General features: G+C 36.7%; 1 protein-coding gene across 1 annotated transcript in view; it reads left to right on the top strand.

Annotated features, from left to right (window-relative positions):
* LOC127621107 (zinc finger protein GLIS1) overlaps nt 1-22908 on the top strand; it is a 114668-nt gene that overhangs the window by 52094 nt on the left and 39666 nt on the right. The gene's annotated exons all lie outside the window — the stretch shown is intronic.

Genomic DNA, 22908 nt, shown 5'->3' with positions numbered 1-22908 from the left:
GATCGGCATCGCATCGGCCTGAAAAAAAACAATATCGGTCGACCTCTACCCATGACATTTGCATTAGTGGTTTTAACAGTTTATACAGGAAAAGATTGCAATATGTGGGCTGTGCAGTTCTGTGTTTTATGTGGTTACTACTGTCCTTAAGGGTCACTGTATTCTCATAGTCATAATAACATTCTGAATTAATTCTTCTGAACTTTGACTTTCCTTGCATCATCCATGCTAACATTTATTAAGGCATATGTCTGATGCAAATATGTCAGATTATTGTGAAACGCAATAATGAACACAATGATTTCTTTTACAAGATTTACAAGATCAAATGTGTTTGGAGTGCAGGTTTTTGTAAATCAGTTTGTATTAGCAATACAATTTGCTTACATTTCTCATTTTCTTTATTGTTTTTTGCCATAATCATTGTAGAAAGTTGGTCATTGAATATTTGCCTCTCAAAAAATAATGTATTTTTATTTGAAATCACATTTTGTAATGATAACGGATTTTGAGATTTACTTCCTGAACCACACCTTTTTGTTACTTCATCACAATTAAATGCAGAGCCACCCTCACTTGAATGAGAAAAGACACATTAGTTTGAAAAAACAGAAATTTGCTTGAAGGAAAATTGGCTGAAACAACCTGCTGCAAAAAATATAGATCATGGAATTTCCTTACCCCAAACCCCCTCCCCCCTATTGTGAAACAGGCAAATGTATATATAAAGATTTATTAGACTGATTTTTGGATGGGTGTCCAGAATTCTCCAGCAGCAGACGTTAAGACATAAGGCCCTTTGCCTTTGCCAAAATGGCGTGTTTTTTAGTAAATGGAGGCTTTTATGAGCAATCAACACAGATGCTTGGAGATGAAACGACTAGCACCATTAGCTAATTAAAACGTGCAGTCTCTGCATGAGCTGACTTTTTCCTCTGAATGCATGGCGAAACTCGAGCTGTCTGGGCTCTGCCCTGGCAAAGGCAGCAAGTGGCGTTGATATTAATGTGGGTGTACTAGAATGAGCTGCTGACATCCCTGCGCTGTCTACTTAACTTAGCAACCGCCAACTTACTGATCTCCATTATTCTAGCAGGTAGCACCAGTTACCTGCACTGCATGCAGCAGCATAAATTGAGGACTGTTTCCTCTCTATATCCAATGCCAGGGATGGACTGGGTCTAAAAATTGCACGGGACCTAAATTGGCCCATCACAAATGGATAATCCTTCACTAAATGCATACAATTTACATATAATGCAGACTAATCCCTGCTATACTATGTAGTTGATACATATATATTGTAAGTATTTAGAAAAGTAGAGGGGGTGTGTTTGACAAAATGTTTTATTTTAATTTACCAGTTTTATTTGATCAGTAATGTATGTCGCTATGTCGGAACAATGTTGGAACATTTTCTACCTTTTAAAGTATGATCTTTTGTCATGTATGTGTTCATTGTACTATAAAAAATACGGACGTCCCGATACCGCGCTCATGTACTCGTACTTGTGCTCCGATACCAAAAACTGATACTATATGATGTACGAATGTCATTATGTAAACATTCAGTGCACTAATTAAAATCCTTTTATGTCCTAGTGAGATTATTTAAATGCAAAAGCTGCCATTTCTTTGTTGTTGTTTTTTTTATGCTATTAACAGCTTTTATTGATTCCATACATAAATCATATAAACACAACATAAAATACGGAATCAATTATTTACATTAAACCCCTCCCCCTGAACATTCAACCACACACACCCACCCGACAAAAACACGCACTACAGTGTTAACCAACAATTAGAACATATAAAAATAATAATAATAATGATAATAAAATAAATAAATAAAATATTTTAGAAAGATATACTTTCAAGCAACATCATCTATTCTAGAATAAATCTTATGGACTGATGAAAAGAATGTATAGTCACCCCCAGATGGGTTAAAAAGCGTCCAAGATTTTTGACACATTCCAGGAAGTGTCAATGTTGCTCTAGGGGGCTTACACACTTTTGCTTCACTATAATCAAGGATTGAGTCCATAAAAAGATTAAAGTCTCCTCCCAATATTATATAATGAGGGGAGTCAACGGCCTAATCCCTTCAAGATCTATAAAAAAAACCCTAATCATCAAAATTAGTTGCCTAAATATTAGCCAAAATAAGACTTTGCCCCTGAATTTCAGTTAAAACATTAATTACTTTTTCTAATTTATCTTTAATCTGTTTTAGACATTTTAATTGTTGATGTTTACTTATCAATGTAATGACTCCCCTGCTCTTACTTGTGCCATCACTAAAGAAAACATGCCCACCCCATATCTTCCCAAATTTTTCAGCTTCCTGTGAGGAAAGATGCGTTTCTTGAAGAAACCCATAATCTAATTTCTTACGTTTATGAAAATAAATAAACTTCCTTCTTTTTATTCATTCCACATGGAGAGAGGTAATCCATTCATATTAACATTTTAAAAAATAGATTGTGTGTCAAAAATACAATTATAAAGACTACATTCCACATTGGTGCAACAATCAACCCCCGAACATTCCCCAGGACAAAAAACTAAACAAAAAACAGAAAAAAATAAAATCGCGTCCATTCCTCTAAACTCAAACAGTCCATGTATACCTACGAGAGCCTCTGTGACAACTTTGCCATCCGATTTCTCAAGTCCGGTGTTTCTATACAAATTTTGTGAGACAGAATTACTCCAGCCAATAAATGGATTGCCCCGAAGGTGTGTTCCTCCACAAAACAAACTCCAGCCACTAACGGAACCGGCACAACACTTTCAGTTCCTCAGGCAGTCAAACGAATGTTCAGTGTGACCATTCGGTCATTACAAGTGTGCAACACATGCCCTAATCACTCCAATGACCTGTAAGAAATATTCCACAAAACAAACTCCAGCCGATCAGAGGCATAAGCACATCCACAAGCTGTCCCGAATAAATTATTCTACACAAATCAAACTCCAGCCGCTAGGTGGAAACCAACTCAAAACTAAATGAAAAAGGCATTCAGTTTCCTTGAACAGTCGAGTGTATGTTCAGTGAGACATGTCCACTAGGCAGCAACATGAAAATCACCAAATGGCTTATTCACTCCATTGACTTTATGAAGTAAAGGATATGTAAATACTTTACGGCCATCCTTAGTATCTGGCTGGAAAAATCAGTGCAAAAGCGACCTTCCATTGATGTTAGAATTTCTTTCATTCCTTGAATCGATCATGTTTCTCTCTTGTCGAATTTGAAAGTCTGGAAACAAGAAAATGCTGTGGTTCTTCCAAGAAAGCCTTCATTTACTCCTCGCCTCGTATAACACGAGATTTTCATCGGATGATCTCAGAAATTTGGCCAGAATTGATCGGGTCCTGTCTCCCTCAGCGGATCTGTGGTGCCGGATATCTGTGAGCTTGCTTGATTTCCAGCTTATGGCCTGTTATGTCGAGCAGACTCGGGAAGAGCTTGTCTAGGAATTTTACCATATCTCTGCCTTCCTCATGCTCAGGAATCCTCCAGATTTCTCCAAATCTATCTTGGTCGCTAGCTGATTAGCAGCTAATACCCTCTCTGATGACTCCAGATATTCATTCGATCTGCCTCTCAACGTCCGACAATCTTGTAACCAATTTAGAGAATTTCACCTCCATGGAAGTGAGGGATCGACGTATTACTGCAAGATCTTCCAAGTCTGCAACAATCTTCTTCAGCATTGCCGACACATTCATCAATTAAGAATCAGGGTGTATTGAATCTTACCGGTTTGTGACACAAATATTATTAAAACTAGCAAAGTGCGCAGAGCTTGCCGTTCACATGTACAACCCTCGCATGATGCCCATGCATGATGCCCAAAAGCTGCCATTTAATTAGATAAATGTTTAGTTTGGATGTGCGGCGGGCTTCAAATGTTAGCACTTGAATGTGTGGAGACAGTGTTGTGCTGACGCTGGCTGCAGGACCCCAACCCCCCCTTTTCAGTCTGTTACATTTCAGAGTGCCCTCTATCTGTGTGCCAAATTTCATTACTTTCCTGTGTATGGTTCTAGGGGCTGCCATAGACTCAAGAGCGTAAGAATAAGAACACTAACGGATACAAACCTTCGCACCTTCTATGTTTGACCCCTCATTATAAAAAAAGTGTATACCATGACGCCTTTTAAATATTTTTATATTTGCATTGTAAAGTCCATCCCTGTTCATTGCCAAAGCTTTGTATTATGGGTGAATTGGTTTGAAACAGTGGCAAAGCCTCCACCTGGCAGGCTGTTCTGTTTTGTGCATTTAATGGGAAAGTTGGGACGAATTATTCTAGTGTAATCATATTGTTCATATGAGTTTTTAGAAATGTCATAAATCTCACTTTAGTTGTTGAGTCCAAGTTTCCAGATGGTATGGCTGAATTTAATCTCAAGAATCCACAAGGTCAGAATGGTTTATACAATTGTGGCTCATAATTTGCAACCTTCAACTCACTAATGTTTCATCACATGAAAGTTACGGTTGAATTATTTTTAATTTCGTGATCAACAAATCCACCTCCTTTTTTTCCTGCTGTCAGATTCAATTTGTGACTTGACTGTCTTTCCGTCATGCTAATAGCTAAGCAACAGAGACCATATGTGATACATATATTAGCATGATGAAACTGCTGGCATAAAATGACTTGTCTGGAGACTGATGTTTTGGCTCTGGAATGAAAGGCCTAGGAATTGATGGATACGCCAGGCCAAGTTCTTGTCAAGCCATAAATGGTTTCCAGTTATCCTGCAATCCAGTCAATCCTCCTCTTCATTCTCTTCCTGTATTGATTGTACTACTTAAGCATTCGTAATAGCTACTTAATTCATTATCACTGAGAAAGCCTTACCATTTGAAGTGTATTGCATTATGGGATGCATGTTATACAGTAAATTCACTTAAAGACTGTAGGGCTTAAAGATTTAGTAGGGCAACTAGGTATTATAGTGTGATATCCATACTTGTTTTGTGCTAATTAAACTGGTCTGGAATGCTATATATTGAGTAAGTAATTTCCCCTACATTTAACCATGTACTTGAAATATGATGCAGTCAGAGGCTGATGACCAAATGATTCTAAAATTGTGTCATAACTGTCCCAAATCCAAGAGTTTAATCAGATTAACCCTGCAAGTGGGACGAATCGTCTACTAATATATCGAGGGGACCAAATGCAGCTAATGCTTAAAATTTGCTCAGACTTTTTGAGAGCTAGACCCTAGACCTTATGTACACAGTCCTTTTACTAGTACTTACAGTTGCATTTGATGGCTTTCTACACATGTGACATGAATAAGCCTAAGCTATGGAGAAAGAGGCATGTCTCTCTCTAGTCATCTTATAATGGACTTTACAGCAGATTTGTGACCGGTAAATTGAAACATGATTTCTACTAACATAATATTTGCCCAAATAATTACAGAGGTTCTTCTCGTCAGAGTTACTCTTGGGAATATCACCATAAATAGGCAAATTGTTCTCAGCTGACATCATCATATACTTATGAGGTTGTTTTCCCAGATTCTTCCTGCGTAATGTACAGGTATGAGAAAATGTGTTGTGCCATTTTGGATTATTACCTGCACACAATTGTGGAAATATAAGGGGTGTTTTTTTTTTAATTACTTTTATCCAATACTCCCTAAATAGTAATACTTGTTTATATTAGCACCATATATTATTCAATTATACTACTTTTATTTGCCCAAATAACTTTTTCTGTATTTACTGTAATTGTATATAGGCATTGTACCACAAGCATGTGGAAAATCAGTTGGTTTTACATGACCCAGCCGTCTGACATTAAAAAATTGGTGGACAGTGTGTCAAGAAAATTTTAGGCTACTATAAAGTGAAGGGTTGCTTAATAAGTCAGATATTTGGCCCTGTGTGTTCTGTTTGAACACTTTCCTACACCTTTATCCGTTTTTTTTCTTTTTCCATTTATGCATCATCTAAAGATCTGTTATTTTTATATGTTGTTGTGCAGATCTCAGTCATACATTGTAAAGTTTTGTATATGCATCGACTAGCCTATCGATTACACTTTTTACAAAAAAAAAAGAGTATCTAAAGTTTTGGTTGCTAGCATGGTGTTAAACATATTTTGATGATTTTTAAGAACTAAAAGTGTTTTAAAGTGTTGCTTTTTCAAAAGTTGCAGTTTAGAGATGTATTTGGCCCTCTTTAATCACATGATCTGGCACATATTAAACCTCTTACAAATAATTTTTTCCCACCTCAGGCATTAAAGCCCTTTTATTATTTTGTGCTTTTTTCTGATTTCGGACCTTTTGATCTGAAACCTTTCAAAGAGTAATTGGAATTGGTTTGAAAAGGATTCTACACAACATTTTTATAAGATAAACTTCTACCTACTGCTCATGTGATCCTCATACCAATTGAATGAATACAAATAAAATGACAGTTGTGTGTGTGTGTGATGAAGTTACAAATTACATTACCATGTTAGGCTGTGCTCAGCAAACAATACATTGATTTTTAATGTGTTCCCAGTATAATTACCCAATATTATCACTCTTTGTCTCAACCCGTCATTAGGCTAACCCACCACTAGGCTACTTGCACACATATTTTTTTTAACACTATGTACTGGATCTTTAAAGGAATGTTACAATACAAGTTAGGCTCAATCAACAGTGTTTGTGGCATAATATTGATTTATTTCATCTCATCCATCCTTTCCTTTAAAAAAAGCAAAAACTTGGGTTACAGTGAGGCACTTACAATGGAAGATGCTGTTTCGTGAATGGCGAATGGCGAATTTTTTTGTTACGTTAAAATACACGCTGTTTCAAAATAATAGCCACAAGACATAAACAATATGTGTGTTAGCATGATTTTAGTGTGATGAAATTGCTTAACCTTTTCTGTGTAAAGTAATATCCAATTTTGATGATGTAATGTCAACAAACTCTAAAGCTCTAAAATGACTGTAAAAATGACTATTTAAAACAACTTTACAGCTCAAGTAATACATGAGTTTTAACAGATGAATTAATATAAGTGCATTTATAACATTTTTAAGCTCCACGTTTCTCTGTTTAAACCCTCCAAAAAATTTGTTCCTTTAATTAATTATATTTTTTACCGTTTATGCAACCTCTTCTAGCTGCTCTCTTTATACATATTTTGTGCTTTTCAGCCATGCATTGTCTAATTGCTTTTTGTTTATGCATCAACTATTATTTACACATTTGAAGGGAACAAACAGATTGGTGGAAAGTACAGTAATAAGCATATTTTATAAATGTTTAGTGCTAAAAGGATTTCTCTTTACAATTTACAGAGGTAGTAATACATTTTTGTACTATTCATTTAATATCTCATATACAATATGAGATAGTACATTATTTATTAAGTTTAAATGTATACTGGGCCATACATTAATGTGTTTAATGTAGATTATCTTCCTCATTTTCAAAAGAGAGCATGTTGACACAGAGCTGATGCCAAATGCTGAACACTCCTTAAAATAAATAATAGTAGTCAGGGTGCTATTTACATCGCACCCAGCCTTTCCGCAAGTATTCACCATAAACCTCAATGTTCAGGTCTGAATACCCCAGTGTTCTCAAGATGGGTTTGTTGAGGTACAAATGAGTCCTGGGACTTAACAGCACAGAGAGCCAGGTTACAATCCCAAGTATCTCTCAAACCAAACCTACTCATTAAATAAACATCCACAAAACTGTAGCTTTATGGTGCTCCTTTCACCCAAAACCACGTCCCATCTGTGATCCAAACTTTGTGTTTCTGAGTGTAGGAGTCCTAGAAACACCAAGACACTTATTAACTGTGACACCGTTTGGTCTCATTTGTCGTCTGCTGTCACTCTGATGGATGTAACCAGAGCAACCTCTTTACAAAATCCCTTCGAATAAAATCTGTCACTGGTGCAGATTTGGGCTTCAGTAAGAATGTGGTGCTCTGGAAAGATGCAATTTCAGGTTCCACATTTCATCCTGAGTGTTATGTAGAGATCTGGCAGGCAGTGGTGCGCTATACTGCTGACTCACAGCTGGAATTCAACAGGCAAATTAGAGCTCTCCCCATGAAACTATTCATACCCTGCCATAAGATCTGGCCGTATGCCCTCAAGGCGCTTGTTTGTTTACATTGTCAAGTCTCAATGTTCATTCCAACATTTGGTATGGAGGTACGGCTTAGAAACAGCCATCGCCTTGATTAAACTGTGCGTGGCAGTGTAGCCTGCAGTTTCAAGGGCCTGTCTCAATGTTATTTTCAATGCATTTAACAATTTTACACATACCATTGTTAAAAATATTTCTTGAGGGGGGCCTGTGTAGTTCAGCAAGCGAAGACGCTGGCTACTACTACTGGAACCGTGAGTTCAAATCCAGGGAGTACTGAGTGACTCCAGCCAGGCTTCCAAAGCAACCAACTGGCTGGTTGCTAAGGTGGGTAGAGTCACCTGGGTACCTTCCTCATGGTAGCTATAAGGTGGTTCTCACTCTCGGTGGGGCGCGCCTACCAGTAATACGTCATTATAATAATACTCTTTAACTTATAACTTTTCAAGTGACTGTTGAAGGTGATGTGTGTAATTTTTTGATGTTAAAATGTTTTAACCGTTTTGCTATCCCAGCTTAATATGCAGAGACAACTATAAGTAAGCCATATCAATATCAATACATTGCTGTGTTTGAGTATTCTGACCAGCCTGTCATGGCAACATAAACTCAACCAACAGGGTGAGTTTGAAGCGGAACTATGTTTTTCAGATGAATGTCAGATGGGGGAGAGTATTTTTTTTAAATTGTTATTTACGAAATTTTGTGATGCTAGTGTCACACCTTATGTAACATTTTGCTCTTTTAGTATTACAAATCACATTCCCTAAATACTAGTTTAAAGGAATATTCCATGTTCAGTTCAAGTTAAGCTCAATTGACAGCATTTATGACAGAATTATGATTACCACTAAAAAATTATTTTGACTCAGTTCTCATTTATAAAAAAATAAATAATAATAATTGAGGTTAAAGTGAGGTATTTACAACAGAAGTGAATGAGGCCAATTTTTGGAGGCAAAATTGTGAAGCTTATAATTTTATAAAAGCAATAAACATTAATCCTTCTGTTAAAACTTGTGTATTATTTCAGCTGTAAAGTTGTTTAAATAGTAATTTCCTGGGATTACAGGGTTTTTGAGGTTATGTCATCATGGCAACAAAGTTGTAAAATTGGATATATCTTTACACAAATATGGTTAGTAAGCAATTTTATTACTCTAAAATATTGTTATTGTTTACATCTAATGCCATCAATTTAGTTTAACTTGTATTGAACCTGGAATATTCCTAACATGCCTAATCCAACTTTTTGTCACATTTTCAGAAATCATTCATTCTTACACATGACACTGAATTTTTATCTCATTCCAAGCAAGCTTTTGTTCAGGCACATGTCCTGGAAAGTGCCTTCTCGAAAGAGTTTTTTTTTTTTTTTTTTTTTTACTTTTTCATCTGGCTGATTGTTGTTGTGCATTATGCACAGACCATTAAAGGGATAGTTCACCCCAAAATTAAAAATTCTGTGATTATTGCATATTTCTTTTTATACAATGAAAGTGAATGGAGACAGAGGCTAACATTTTGCTTAACATCTCTTTTTGTGTGCCTCAGAAAAAAAAATATTTGAACTAGAGCATGAGGGGTAAATTATGACAGATAGATCTTACATTTTTGGGTGAGTTATACCTTTAAATGTTTGTTATTTTAGTGACAAATCATAGAAGACAAAAAAAGTTTCTGTCTTTTCTGAAACAATAACTGCACTTCTTCACTCAAGGTCTCATGCGGTATTCTTTGAAATATTCTGTGACCTCAAAGCTCATGTCAAATTAGATCTGTTCACCCATTAAATTTGATTTAAAATGACAGCGGTTTCTGAAGCTATGAAGGATTCTATTTCTTAACGGACTTCAACATAACCATAAAGAAACCCTTTCAAATCTCTGTATAACGTCCAGCCATTGTTTCCACAGAAGTGAAAAATTATGAAAATAGCACGTTTTAAGGCTCCTTGAAAACTCGATATTATCCACTTCAAAGCTTAAATAAAAGCAGAACAAGTGACCTGGATGAGCCAAATTCACATTTCAGCATGGAAAGCCAAAAATTTGATTAGGTCATGCAAAATTTAATGCAAAGATGGAAAATTAATATTACACCGCTTTTTAATAAGGAGAGTATCTCGCTTGCAAATACCAAGAGGGGAGCAAGTGTCAGCCTCAGTCTCATATTACTTCTAATGTAAACAAGTGCATGATGAGAAATTTCAAGTTAAATACTCCATAAAAATGAAAACGTTTACTGTGGAATTATCAGTTAGCTATTGATTTTGTGTGAGGTGTATTTGAATGATAATTTGGATTTTGGCACTTGTCCTGATTATTCATGTGTTTACTTTATTGATAAGTATCTTTTCTACAAATTTGGTAAATAGTTTATTTTGTTCATTAATAGAATTGTTATGTTTTTCCTCTATTTCTTCTCATTTAATAATGATTTGGTCTGCATAGGTATTACATACCATTTCTTTTCAGTGCAATACATTATGTGTATGATTCCATAGGATTTAAAGGGATTGTTCAACCAAAATGAAAATTCTCTTATAATTTACTCACCCTTATGCCATCCCAGGTGTGTATGACTTTCTTGTCTGAAATTGTCTGTTGGGCCTTACAATGCAAGTGAATTTAACCAGACCAAAAATCACATAAAGGCCACATAGAAAAACAGTCCTTTTTTACTATAAATCTCCACTTTCACTTTCAAAATGTTAAAATATTTTTATTATTTATAGTTAAAACGATTTAAATATTGATCTGTTTCTCACCCACACCTATCATGATGCTTATGAAGACATGAATTAAACCACTGGAGTCTTATGGATTTCTTTTATGTGACCTTTATGTGATTTTTGGAGCTTGCATTGTAACGACCTACAGAGCTAAGATATCCTACAAATATTAATTTGTGTTCAGAAGAAGAAAGAAAGTCATACACATCTGGGATGGAATGAGGGTGAGTAAATGATGGGATAATTTTATCTCTTTAAAGGGATAGTTTGCCCAAAAGTTATTTCATCATTTACTCACCCTCAGGTTGTCCCATAGAACATAAAAGCACTATTTTAGTCTCAGTTATCTTTACCTTCATTGCATCTTTTTTCCATTAAAATGCAAGTACAATCCCTAAAATTCTGCCTGACATCTCAACATTGTATTCTACTGAAGAAAGAAAGTCATACGGATTTGGAATGACATGAGGGTGATTAATTATGATGACTAAAATAAAAGTTTTGTTTGAAATAACCCTTTAATGATGAATCAAATGACGTATCATTATTAAAAATTTGAGTAATTGGAAAGTATCCTGTACTGAAATATGACCTGATAAATTGCCCTTTCACTGCAGAAAATAACAAAACTGTAGTGCCAAGAGAGACTGAGTACTAAAGGGGAAATGCAACACTCATGCTCCCAAAAGACAACAATAGAAGCTTTCCATTGTAGTTGAGTTTCATCACATTTATGGAGCTCTGATCCCTCTGGGGCCACGAATGTTCCGATTCTCAATCCAACTGTGCTAGATGTCATGCGACTCTTCTACAGCGTCAACCAAATGGGCCTCTTAACTCAATTAAAGGGATAGTTCACCAAAAAATGAATATTCTGTCATTATTTACTTTGAGATGTTAGGCACAATGAGAGCTTCAGTCACCATTAACTTTTGGTATGAGGATGTCATTCTGCCTGACATCTCCTTTTGTGTTCCAAGAAAGAAAGAAATTAATACAGATTTGGAACAAAATGATGGTGAGTAAATGATGACAAAATTTTTATTTTGAGTTGAACTATCCCTTTAACACCATGCTATCTTGACCTATTGTCCAACTGAACATTTTGTTTTCTTCATGAATCTAACGGAGCCTTGACGTCGAGGTGTTTGACTTGGCAGGCCAAAGGCTCTCCGAGATGTTTATTTGTTGTCAGGTTGGATATATAGAGTAGTTTAGAGTGGGCATAAGACAGCCACCAGCTGTGTCAACTTTCTTTCTACTTATACAGATACTATGCCAACAGGGTGGAGGGTAAAAGGGAAAGAATTGGCCAGGAGGGTGTGTAGCCTGTGTATTACTGGGTGTACAGCCTATGTAATAAAGTAAGAGATGTTGTGAAATTTGGCCTTTTTTGGAATTCGATCTCAGAGTTTGGACAATGTTTGACGCAGATGAAGTATGGCATGACCCCGATAGCCAGGGTCTTTTTTTATTAAGAGAGATCATCGAGACACGCCAGAATTATGAGTTTGATTGTTGAGTTGAACTGTAGTTGTGCATGATATCATTAACAAAGTTCGGCAAGTGTAATTCCATCAATAAATCAAGAATAAAGTGAAACTCGCCCCAACATATTGAAGGTGACGTATTTCTCATGCTGGCCAGTTAAAGAGGAAGTTTCACAGCGATTAAAGGTAAAGGAGCTGTCATGTTACACCATGCTTGTTCCACCACCGCTGAGAATGGAAGGCCAGCAGGTGTCAGTGATTAGAAGGGGACTGACGACTCTTGGTGAGACATAGATCCCTGTGACGTCCATTGCCCTTGCATCAATCGCTGGATTTGCTCAAAGCGGCCCCTACAAAGCCATGAACATGCAGCACATATCATGTTGAGGAGCTTCATTGCATTTCATGGTGTCCTGGTTCATGTTGCACGAAACGGGGAGATAATTGATGGCTTGGTGGTATTGTAAAGGCATCAGGCAAGTGTAATACTGTCTAATTAGCTATTAGAGATACTTAGAACAGAGAGGCTGTTTACTGGAGTGACAGATCATGCTTGGTGTCCATCAACGAGATTCCACAGTACGACCAGTGGACCTAAGAATGCCATTTGGCTTCTTTGGTGTTTGATTTTACTCTTACTTTTAACAAAGAAAACACTGATTAAATAAATTTGACACTAAGTTAATGGCTCACAGTTTTAGGCTTATACTACTTGGCCAACAGTATGTGGACTCCTGAACACTACACCCATATGTACTTGTTGAAAATCTAATTTATTAATCATATGCATTGATCCCTCCTTTTGATGCTATAACAGCTTCCACTCTTCTGGTAAGGTTTTCCACTATATGTTGGAAAATGGCTGTATGGATTTGCACCTGTTTAGTATCAGTAAGTTCAGGCACTGATGTTGACAGTGTGGTCTGACTTACATTCGGCATTCTAATTCATCCCAAAGGTGTTCAGTTGGGTTCAGGTCTGAATTATGTGCAGGCCAGTCAAGATTTTCCACATCAGATTCAGTTAACCATTTCTTTATGGACCCTGTTTTGTGCAAAGGGGCATCATCGTGCGGGAACAGAAAAAGGCCCTCACCAAACTTTTGCCACATCGTTCTCTAAAATATCATTGTATTCCATAGCATTAAGTTTTGTTTTCTCTGAAATTACTTAACTAGCCAAAGGATGATAACTAGAAGGGCGTGTTCACAAACCTTTATACATATACATATTATATACGGCTATTTCTTGAACTTTGGGCAATTTAATAAAGTTGATTTTTATGAAATCAGATTTTAACTTTTTTATTTTTGCTAAATACATTTTAAAACGGGCTTAGAAACTTATTAACAGACCTTCATTATGTATTTTAGGTTCTTTACAAATGACCTAGAGCTAGACTTTCAATATTAAACTATAAAAATACAAATTATTTCATCTTTAAAACTTAATTTTGTGAAATAAACACAATATTTCCAATATTTTCAATATTTATATTCTGACAGTTTTGAGAATGTTGCCCCTAGTAAAAAAATTCCATAGTTTGAATAGGCCTACTCTTTTTTTAAAACAATCTGAAAGGAACCTTAGCAAGACAAAAGACTTGGCCAAGTTGGTTTTCTGTCACAGGCTACACACAATACAAAGTTTGAAGTGTGCTGTGACAACACATCACAGCATAGCAATTCATTAGGGATACAAGTAACAATGTCTTCACCATATATGATGAATACCAATGATAGTAGAGACAGCACAATATTTGGAAAGATTCTTAGCCCCTTTTTTGACATCCCCAGAAGTTGTAGCCCTCTTATGACCAAGCTATGTGTATGTCCTAAGCTGCCAAACATGAATGCCAATAGCCTACACCTATAACCCAGTTCTGAAATGATGTCCAGGAGTGGTTGATATTTAATGACTTAATCATAAAGGCTTCCTCTAAGCTATGCTAACCACTACAACATCAGGTGTATTGGCAGAAAGATGAGAAAGTATTTTTGTAAAGACAAAACATGGAAAAACTAAATTAAATAAATAAACTAGTGAAAGTGTAAAAAAGATCTCTAGAAATTCACAGGACTGAAAGTGCCAGATGTTGATATACAGTATGCTGTACACTCACGTAACACTTTATTAGGAACACCTGTACAGTTATTCATTCATGTGATCTATTTTAAAAATCAGAACATGGATTGTGTTGGTGTGTAGCCTAAAACATGGCAACGAAAATCCTAACTTAACTGATAAGATCCTAACTCAAAACTTAAGATAGGATGTTTTCTGTAATACACCCCCAGAAGAGTTGAGTATGCTTGAGTGTGCTTGGAGGTTATATACGTCCCTCAAGAAATTACTTTTACTAGGGAGGCTGCTCTGTTTTCAGGATGTACCAAATGACGCAACCTAGCTATAAATTCTGATTAATGTATCAAGTGACGTAGAGCAAAGAAAGCTCATGCTGGAATTAAGGGTTAAGGACTTCAGGAAGTAAGAGATCTATTAGGATCAGCAGTAAAGGCCCAAACATCATCTATTGCATTGGGAAATGTGCCAGCGCTCAACACAACGTAAGTACATTGTAAAAATATCTGTAAATTTAAAAAAGTAAAAGCTGAACATTAAAATACAAGCAACTTAGACTGCAACAAAAACAACGTCAAAATAAACCAGTAAATAGTAGAACAATCTAAGTAATTTCTTCATGCCGCAGTGCATGCTGGGAACATGGCTGTTAATTTCAACAACTGTAGATAGTATGTAATTTGACAGCTATATGCTGCTAAATTACAGTTGTATACTGTAGCAGTAAAAACAGGATATAGCTGTTAATTTCAGCAACAGCAAGACACAGTTAATTTTACAGTAACTTGCCGGCAACCCTGCTGCCAGTTCGTTATTGTTTTTTTTGACAGGAAAATCTTTAACAGTGTACACGCTGCATTCTCAGCATTGCCGCAAAGAGTGCTAGAGTGGATTTTCTTCTGTTATGGAAGACTCAGGCAGCAATTCTTGTTGAATCTTTTGAAAAATATATAAGATTTTTTTGTCCGTGATCAATTCAAACTAACAATTGTTTTCTCCTTGTGTCTCCCCACTCCTCAACTATCGACTCATCTACCACATCCGGGCTCCATCTGAAAATGTATGCAGCTGAATTGCTGCTTAATCAGTTAATGGCTTAACGGACATCTGTTTTGAATGAATGGAACTCTTAAGGAAACTGGTCTCCGAACAGTTTGAAAGGCACCTTATTTTCATCCTGCTGCCATATACAGTCTACGAAGGCAGCATTTTCCTGGTTTCTGACGCAGCATCGATTTCGTGGGCCATGCGTTGGCCAAGCGCTAGCGTCGGCGTTTGCATACTTGTGTGAAGTATGTTCAGGCCTCAATGGCTCCTTTTGACCTTCCATTAGTGAAAGATGGCCTTCACCTGTGACCTCCCTCTCTGTCCTTTCACTTTCAAGCAAATCTCAATTTTTTATTCTTAGGTCAAAAGAAGATGTTAATATGTTAATGTTTTAGTGAACACTGCGTCTTCTGGCTGGTAATACTTTGAAGGTACACTCCAGAACGATACTGGGTTAAGTGCTGCCATAAAGACCCATATGTTTCCTGCATGTTCTCGATCAAGAGTCCCATATGTAGCGTAAGTTCCTAATGCCAGTCTTCCACAGTAAAGGGGTCAGAATCCATAATATACCTTCAATTCAATTTCCTTCAAAAATAGAAGCCCATAACAGGGCTGTAATGACTGCGCAAGAGGCCCAATTTAGTCATCAAATGTTGCTTCCTGTAAAGGTCCCATCTATAATCTACATAGGTTTCAATCTGGTTTAAGCAGTGTTGCATGAGAACAAAAAGAGCTGTTCAGAGCAATTTTGTTAGTCATTTACATGACTACTTCCTCCACTAGTTTCTTCACTCCCATCTGGACAACATTTGTCAGCTGAAGATTTGTGTACGCATCACATCATGTATTAATCAAATGTTTTGAAATTTTAAAGGGAACAGAGAAAAGTAAAGGAAACGGAGATTCATGCAAACAATCTAATGTGAATTCATTTCAGCTCAGTTCCAAGAGAGAGAAGAAAAAATGTAAGTTTAAAAAATATATATATATATCAAGACCTTTAATTCAAATTAGAGCTTAAATTTTCAACAGATGAAGTTGGCTGCTAAAAGGAGTGGCGTTTTGGATGTGGAAATGATATGTGTAAACTATGTAATGTGAATGTTTTAGCTAAGCTGTGTTTAATTTTGTACCCTGATGAAGTGCATGAGAAACCTGTCTCCCCTTAGCTGTCTCACTGAATCATATGGATATAATTTCATCCATTTATCCATTTACGTTTTTCTGCTCTTTGCTGTGGTTGCCAGGAGGCATTTGGAAACAAGCAGATTAAAGGCACATGTTCACATTTGCCTGTAGTTTTTAGCCTCTCCGTCTGAGCTCCGCTGTTCTCCGTGCCGAAAGACGTGTCGGCGGTTTCTCTTTTACAGGTCACAGTTACTCCAGGCGCTCAGCAGTAAACCTCATAACACCTCTCGCTAACCAACAGGAACCAGAACCAATTTATGTACAAGTGCTGATTATAGAAATATGCCAAAACCAAGAGATACAAACTGTGTTGCATATCTAAAAGTGCTGAAGCATTTTTTATGCCACAATGAATTACAGAAATCTTGTCAAACTGTAAGAAAACAAGTCATGGTGCTCATTAAAATTCAGGCACCCCTTGCCTTTTTAGCCCACTAATTACAAGTAATAATGTATTTAATGCTTGTTAGTTGCTAAAGGTTTTAATGTCAGACTAAATGCATGCCTGAGGGAAAGTTAGGTTGTAAGTAGTTACAGTATAATGGGGAAATATGTTTTATGTTCGAAAGCACCCTCAAATGTTAACGGGAACTGCAACGGACCTTTGACTCTATGGGAAAGAATGTGGCTTGAATGTGATTTCCATAATAAGCTCATTGAAATGTGTCCAGTTAGTTTAGTGAGCAAAACCCTCTGAAATCCTTATTTTATCTACCTCTCAATTCTTCATTTCAGTAAGTCACTCCATCAGAGCTCTGATGTCATCAAGCAACACGATGTGGTCTTAGTTTTTCACCGCAACTCAACGACGTGCAAGAATGGGTGGGTTGTAGTCTACGCTGCACATGGCATCAAGGGTATTAATGAAGTGTTATTTCATCCGAGTGGCTGTGTACACCACTGGCTTTTAGCTGCCCAGTACCTCATTGGGCATATACTGCCGCAATCACAGTTCATTTCCCACATAGTCATCAGGTTGGAGTTGGGCACTCTCTGCTGGCCTCATAATCATCTGTGATTGGCTCTATGCCCCTGACACAAATGTCAGACTGAACTATCACTCTCTGTGTATACAGCAAGTCCTGAGGCCCACTTCGGAAAGATGGCGTCAAATGCCTTACCACAGTCCACTTTCCTTAGTTATCACTATGTTTACTGTTGGCTGGGCCTTCTGAGGGGAAAGCAAAACACGTTTATGGCAATTAATGTGATCAGTGTGCTAAACTGTTTACACAAATAAAATCAAAGAGTTTGTGGAGACTTAGTAGCTATCTTGGTGGTTTAAAATCCTCTGCAGGGTTTGTGGGATAAAATACACTATTTAGTGTGTTTGGAATCTCAATTTTCTTAAGGTGATAGTTCACTAAAAAAATATTACATTCTGGCATTATTTACTTCTCCTGTATGAATTGAATTCTTCTGTGGAACAAAAAAGTAGACGTCAGACAAGATGTACGTAAATGAGTAGAGGTCTAAAATGAAGTTCTAAAATTTCTCACTCTCTTTATAATTTCTTCCCCAAGCAAGTAAATTTGTTGCAATAGGCTGTATTACATTGTGAACATTGAAGGTAAAATTCGTAACAGTAGCTTATAGTATCATTAAACATAGACAGATTTAACAAGGCATGGCAAGCCCACCAAAGCAGAAGGGAAAAATACACAGGCTTATGTTTAGCAAGTGCAGAAAAGTTGCTGGATGCTGAAAAATATGAAATCATGTTTAAAAGAGAACAGTCACATGAACTCCTCTTTTTAGCCTGAACTTGTTCAAAATGTAGAATCTTTGTGACATATGAAATGCTTTTTATCTTGACACAGTGTCTAAAAATGTGGTGGTACTGCACGAGACACTGAAAGAAACAGAAAGACATCCAGTGATGCGTTCAAATGATGTGATGTCAAAATGCGTTCGTTGTAAACAGCCCTTAACTCATCTGTTCACATATATTTGTGAATGAGAGCTCATGTGCGAAACAAGTTATATAGGCCTATTCATTTTTGTATTATTTACAAACTCAAATCCAACTCAAACCCAAAGTCATTCTTGAAAAACTGACCTGAACACAGTCTAAACCTGACTGTTTGTCAGGTCCCATCAGGCTTGGGTCGGATTGCAGACTGTAAGTTAAAGGGATAGTTCATCCAAAAATAGAAATTCTCACATCATTTACAGTACTCCCCCTCATGCCATGCTAGATGTGTTTGACTTTCTTTCTTCAGCAGAACACAAGTGGATGTTTTTTTAAAGCTTTAAAGACTTTAAAGCTCCAAAAAGCACAGACAATCATAGTAAAAATAATCCATATGACTCCAGTGGTCAAATGAATGTCTTGTAAAGTGATACAACACTTTGGGTGAGAAATAAATCACTAAGTCCTTTTCACTATAATTGTTTACTTCTGGTCGCTCTCCAAAGCGCATCCACGAGGGGATTCGGTTTATGCTGCCTCTCAAGTGATGTAAGCATGCTGGCATGTTTAAATGAAAGCAAAACCAACGATCATCCACTTGCATTTTATGGACCTACAGAACTATGATATTCTTCTAAAAATCTTTGTTTGTGTTCTGCTGAAGAAAGAAAGTCATACTCATCTGGAATGGCATGAGGGTGAGTAACTGTGAAAATTAAAAGTTTTGGGTGAACTAACCCTTAAAGGGTTTCAAGGAAAGGTATGCAGAAAATGTTCCTTCTGTCAGAAAGATAACAATGAAATAGGTGTCCTGAGATATCTCACCATTCTTTGTGACAGCAATAGTGTTGTAGTTGTAGAAGAACATTCAGGTTAATGTCATATTCAGATTCATAACAGTTGTCAACTGTGGGCGCTATTTTGCTACTGGTGTGTTTGACAACCGTGAGAAGATGCATTTGGTCTCAACACTTTCTTTAGATGGTGGTGTTTTAGAAAGTGGGGTGTGTCTAATTTAACAGCACAGTCTCGTGGAAGTTCCAGAATGGCTAAAATCGCTTACAGCACCTTTAACATTTCTATCTGATTTTTATGAGATTCATCTGTACCGTTTCTATCTCAAAAACTTCACATTCCTTGGTTTACATTTGTGGTTGTTTTTGAAAAATGTTAACAGCATGTTAACTTTGAAGACCAGTTAGAGTAGAATTGTTTGGAAAGTCATGTTCTGTGCTTGGCAAGTGCAGACATATTTTTACACTATTGTTTAAAAAAAAAAAAAATCAGAATGGTATGTTTTCAAAGTGGAGAAAAATAAAATGCCAAAGACAGGACAAAATGAAGAAAAGCCAAGAGAGAAGGAGATACAAGGGGGCTAAAATTCCTCTTTGTCATGTGGATTAAACTCTGGCAGAGTTCTGTGTTTGTATGGGATCCCAGAATGCATTGCTGTGTTTGTAAGGTATCCCAAAATGCTATGCAATTTGCTCCATTGGCAGCCGGTCTGCAAACTAATGGCGAGCTTTACACAATTAGCAAGCTTCTCTCTATGGACCCATAAATTCAATTTAGTCTGAAATTTGTATTACGTTAAACGAAAGCACTGAAAGAATTATTATTTCCCTTATACATAAATACACACATTTTGGCACATACATAATCACAGTGTTTGTTTGAAATATTTGATTTTCAAGTCATATTTTAGGAGTCAGCATTGGGGATATATCTCAGTGTGATATGTGAGTATGGCTTGCCTGGTTTTGGGAGAATTTATTAACTTCTATGTTCTGGGTACATTCTGAGATGTTTTTGTGCTGTGGAAAAAAAAAGTTGCAAGTTGATGTTGTGGAGTCTGACTTTCGGTAATGTTTTTGTGAGACGCTGTCAAAAGTCCAGGAAAGCGTGTCTCAACCACTGTGTCATTCCATTGTGTGAGCTGATGATATGAAAGTGCTTGACTGACTACAGTACTTTAAATTCTGTAAATAAGTAAAATAAGTAAAATTCTGGTTTGGTGTTTTTCTAAACTCCTAATCCTAAATATTACAATTATGTAATTATTTCAACTTTAACCACTTAACACACACACTCCATTAAAACTTTAACATGATCACATGGGAAGTTGAAATGTTGCTACAGTACCCTGACATCAGCCCCATTCTGCCGAGTTACTGACAAGCACCATCTCCCATCAGACATTTTTGCATAAACGAGGTGCAGCAGTCAAAGACATCCATCCAGCACATAGAAAAAAAGGTCAGATAGATGCAAACACACATTCAGTGTGAATGACCCCTTACAATGCAAAGGGGGTTTCGTGTTTTTTGCTGAATCTCGTGCACAGTCGACAGAAAAAAAGCTCTGATGCAGAAATTAATGTACATAAAAAAAAAGCTTAAAGCCTAAGCTAATCTAAACTTGAATACTATTAATTTACTTCCATGCAAGGACTGGTATTTCCTTTTGTAAATGGAAAACCAGAGTTGTTTTTAAAGTACACACTGTATGTTTGTAACTATAAATATGTAATTCTGCTGGCCGATGATTTTGTTTGTATATTCCTTTTTATTTAATGTGCCATGTAACAGGAATTCTGTTCGCACAAAGATACACACACTGTATAATCCAGGTCACTCAATCCATCCTGACCATGGCAGTCTAAGGTTTCGCACCGTATTAAATGGCCATGCCTCAATAGCAAGCTCTTTGCGAGTGATTGAAGGAGACCAGAGCCCGAATGATGTTCTGAGGGCCCATTAGAAGAATGGAAGGCTCTCTCCTTCAGTGAAACTGGAGCTGCGATAGAACCAGGGGCCTCAGTTAGAGGTCAGTGGACAAAGCTGCTATGTCAGGTTTCACTCTCTCTGACACGTCTAAGAGCTGCTACCCTGGCCCATCAGAGACTCCTGATTAGTTGTTGGCATTTGGGGGTGGAGCTAAGAGATAAGGTTGTATAGGATGTATAATCTAATGAGACCCTGAAAACACAAGAGAGCATGTATTGAGCCTTGCTATGCCTCATTAAACAGATGCTCTGGAGATAAATTGTGCAGCATGGTCTGGTAATTAATTTAAGAGCAGGTGTAATTGGAAGGGGTGTGGCATAGTTCTCAGCCATCTATGGTCTATACATTTAAGGGATTCTGATTGACCAGATCAATGCTTACATGAAAAATGTGCTTATCTGAAGTGCTACTGTATGTTTTTCTTCTGATTCGAATGCTGTTTGTATGACTGTACACATTATTTACACTGATGCACAGTAGCCACAAAAAGTATTTGAACTTTTAAAGGGATAGTTCACCCAAAAATTTTAATAATCTCATAATTCTCCCCTTTCCCAATCACCCTCATACCATCTCAGATGTGTATGACTTTCTCTCTTCTGCTGAACACAAACAAACATTTTTAGAAGAATATTTCAGCTCTGTAGGTCCTCACAATGCAAGTGAATGGGTACCAACAATTTGAAGATTCAAAAGCACATAAAGGCAGCTTAAAAGTAATCCATATGACTCCAGTGGCTAAATCCATATCTTGGAAAGTGGTATGATAGATGTGGGTGTGAAACAGATCAATATTTAAGTTATTTGTTACTATAAATTCCCACATTCACATACTACTTTTGTTTTTGCTGATTCATATTCTTCGTGCATATTACCACCTTCTGGGCATGGAGGAGTATTTATAGTAAACAAGGACTTAAATATTTATCTGTTTCTCATCAACACCTATCATTTGCTAAAGAAGATATAGATTTTACCACTGGAGTCATATGGATTACTTTTATGCTGCCTTTATGTGTTTTTTTGGAGCTTCAAAATTGTGGTACCCTGCATTGTGAGGACCTACAGAGCTGAGATATTGTGTTTTGCAGAAGAATGAAAGTCATACATATCTGGGATGGCATGAGGGTGAATAAATAATGAGATCCCTTTAAGTCACACTTAGAAATGTACACTGGTGGCCAAAACTTTGGAATAATGTATATATTTAACTGTTTGGAAGGAAATTGGTACTTTAATTCACCAAAGTGGCATTCAACTGATCACAAAGTATAGTCAGGACATTACTTATGTAAAAAATAAGCACCATCAATATTTGAAAAAAGTCATTTTTGATCAAATCTAGACAGACCCATTTATAGCAGCCATCCTTCCAACACCATATCCTTGAGTAATTATGCTAAATTGCTAATTTGGTACTAGAAAATCACTTGCCATTATATCAAACACTGTTGACAGCTATTTGGTTCATTAAATGAAGCTTAACCTTATCTTTGTGTTTGTTTTGAATGGCCACATT

Source organism: Xyrauchen texanus, chromosome 27 (assembly GCF_025860055.1).
Source record: "Xyrauchen texanus isolate HMW12.3.18 chromosome 27, RBS_HiC_50CHRs, whole genome shotgun sequence".
Taxonomy (NCBI): Eukaryota; Metazoa; Chordata; class Actinopteri; order Cypriniformes; family Catostomidae; genus Xyrauchen; species Xyrauchen texanus.
This window is presented reverse-complemented; position numbering and strand designations above follow the sequence as displayed.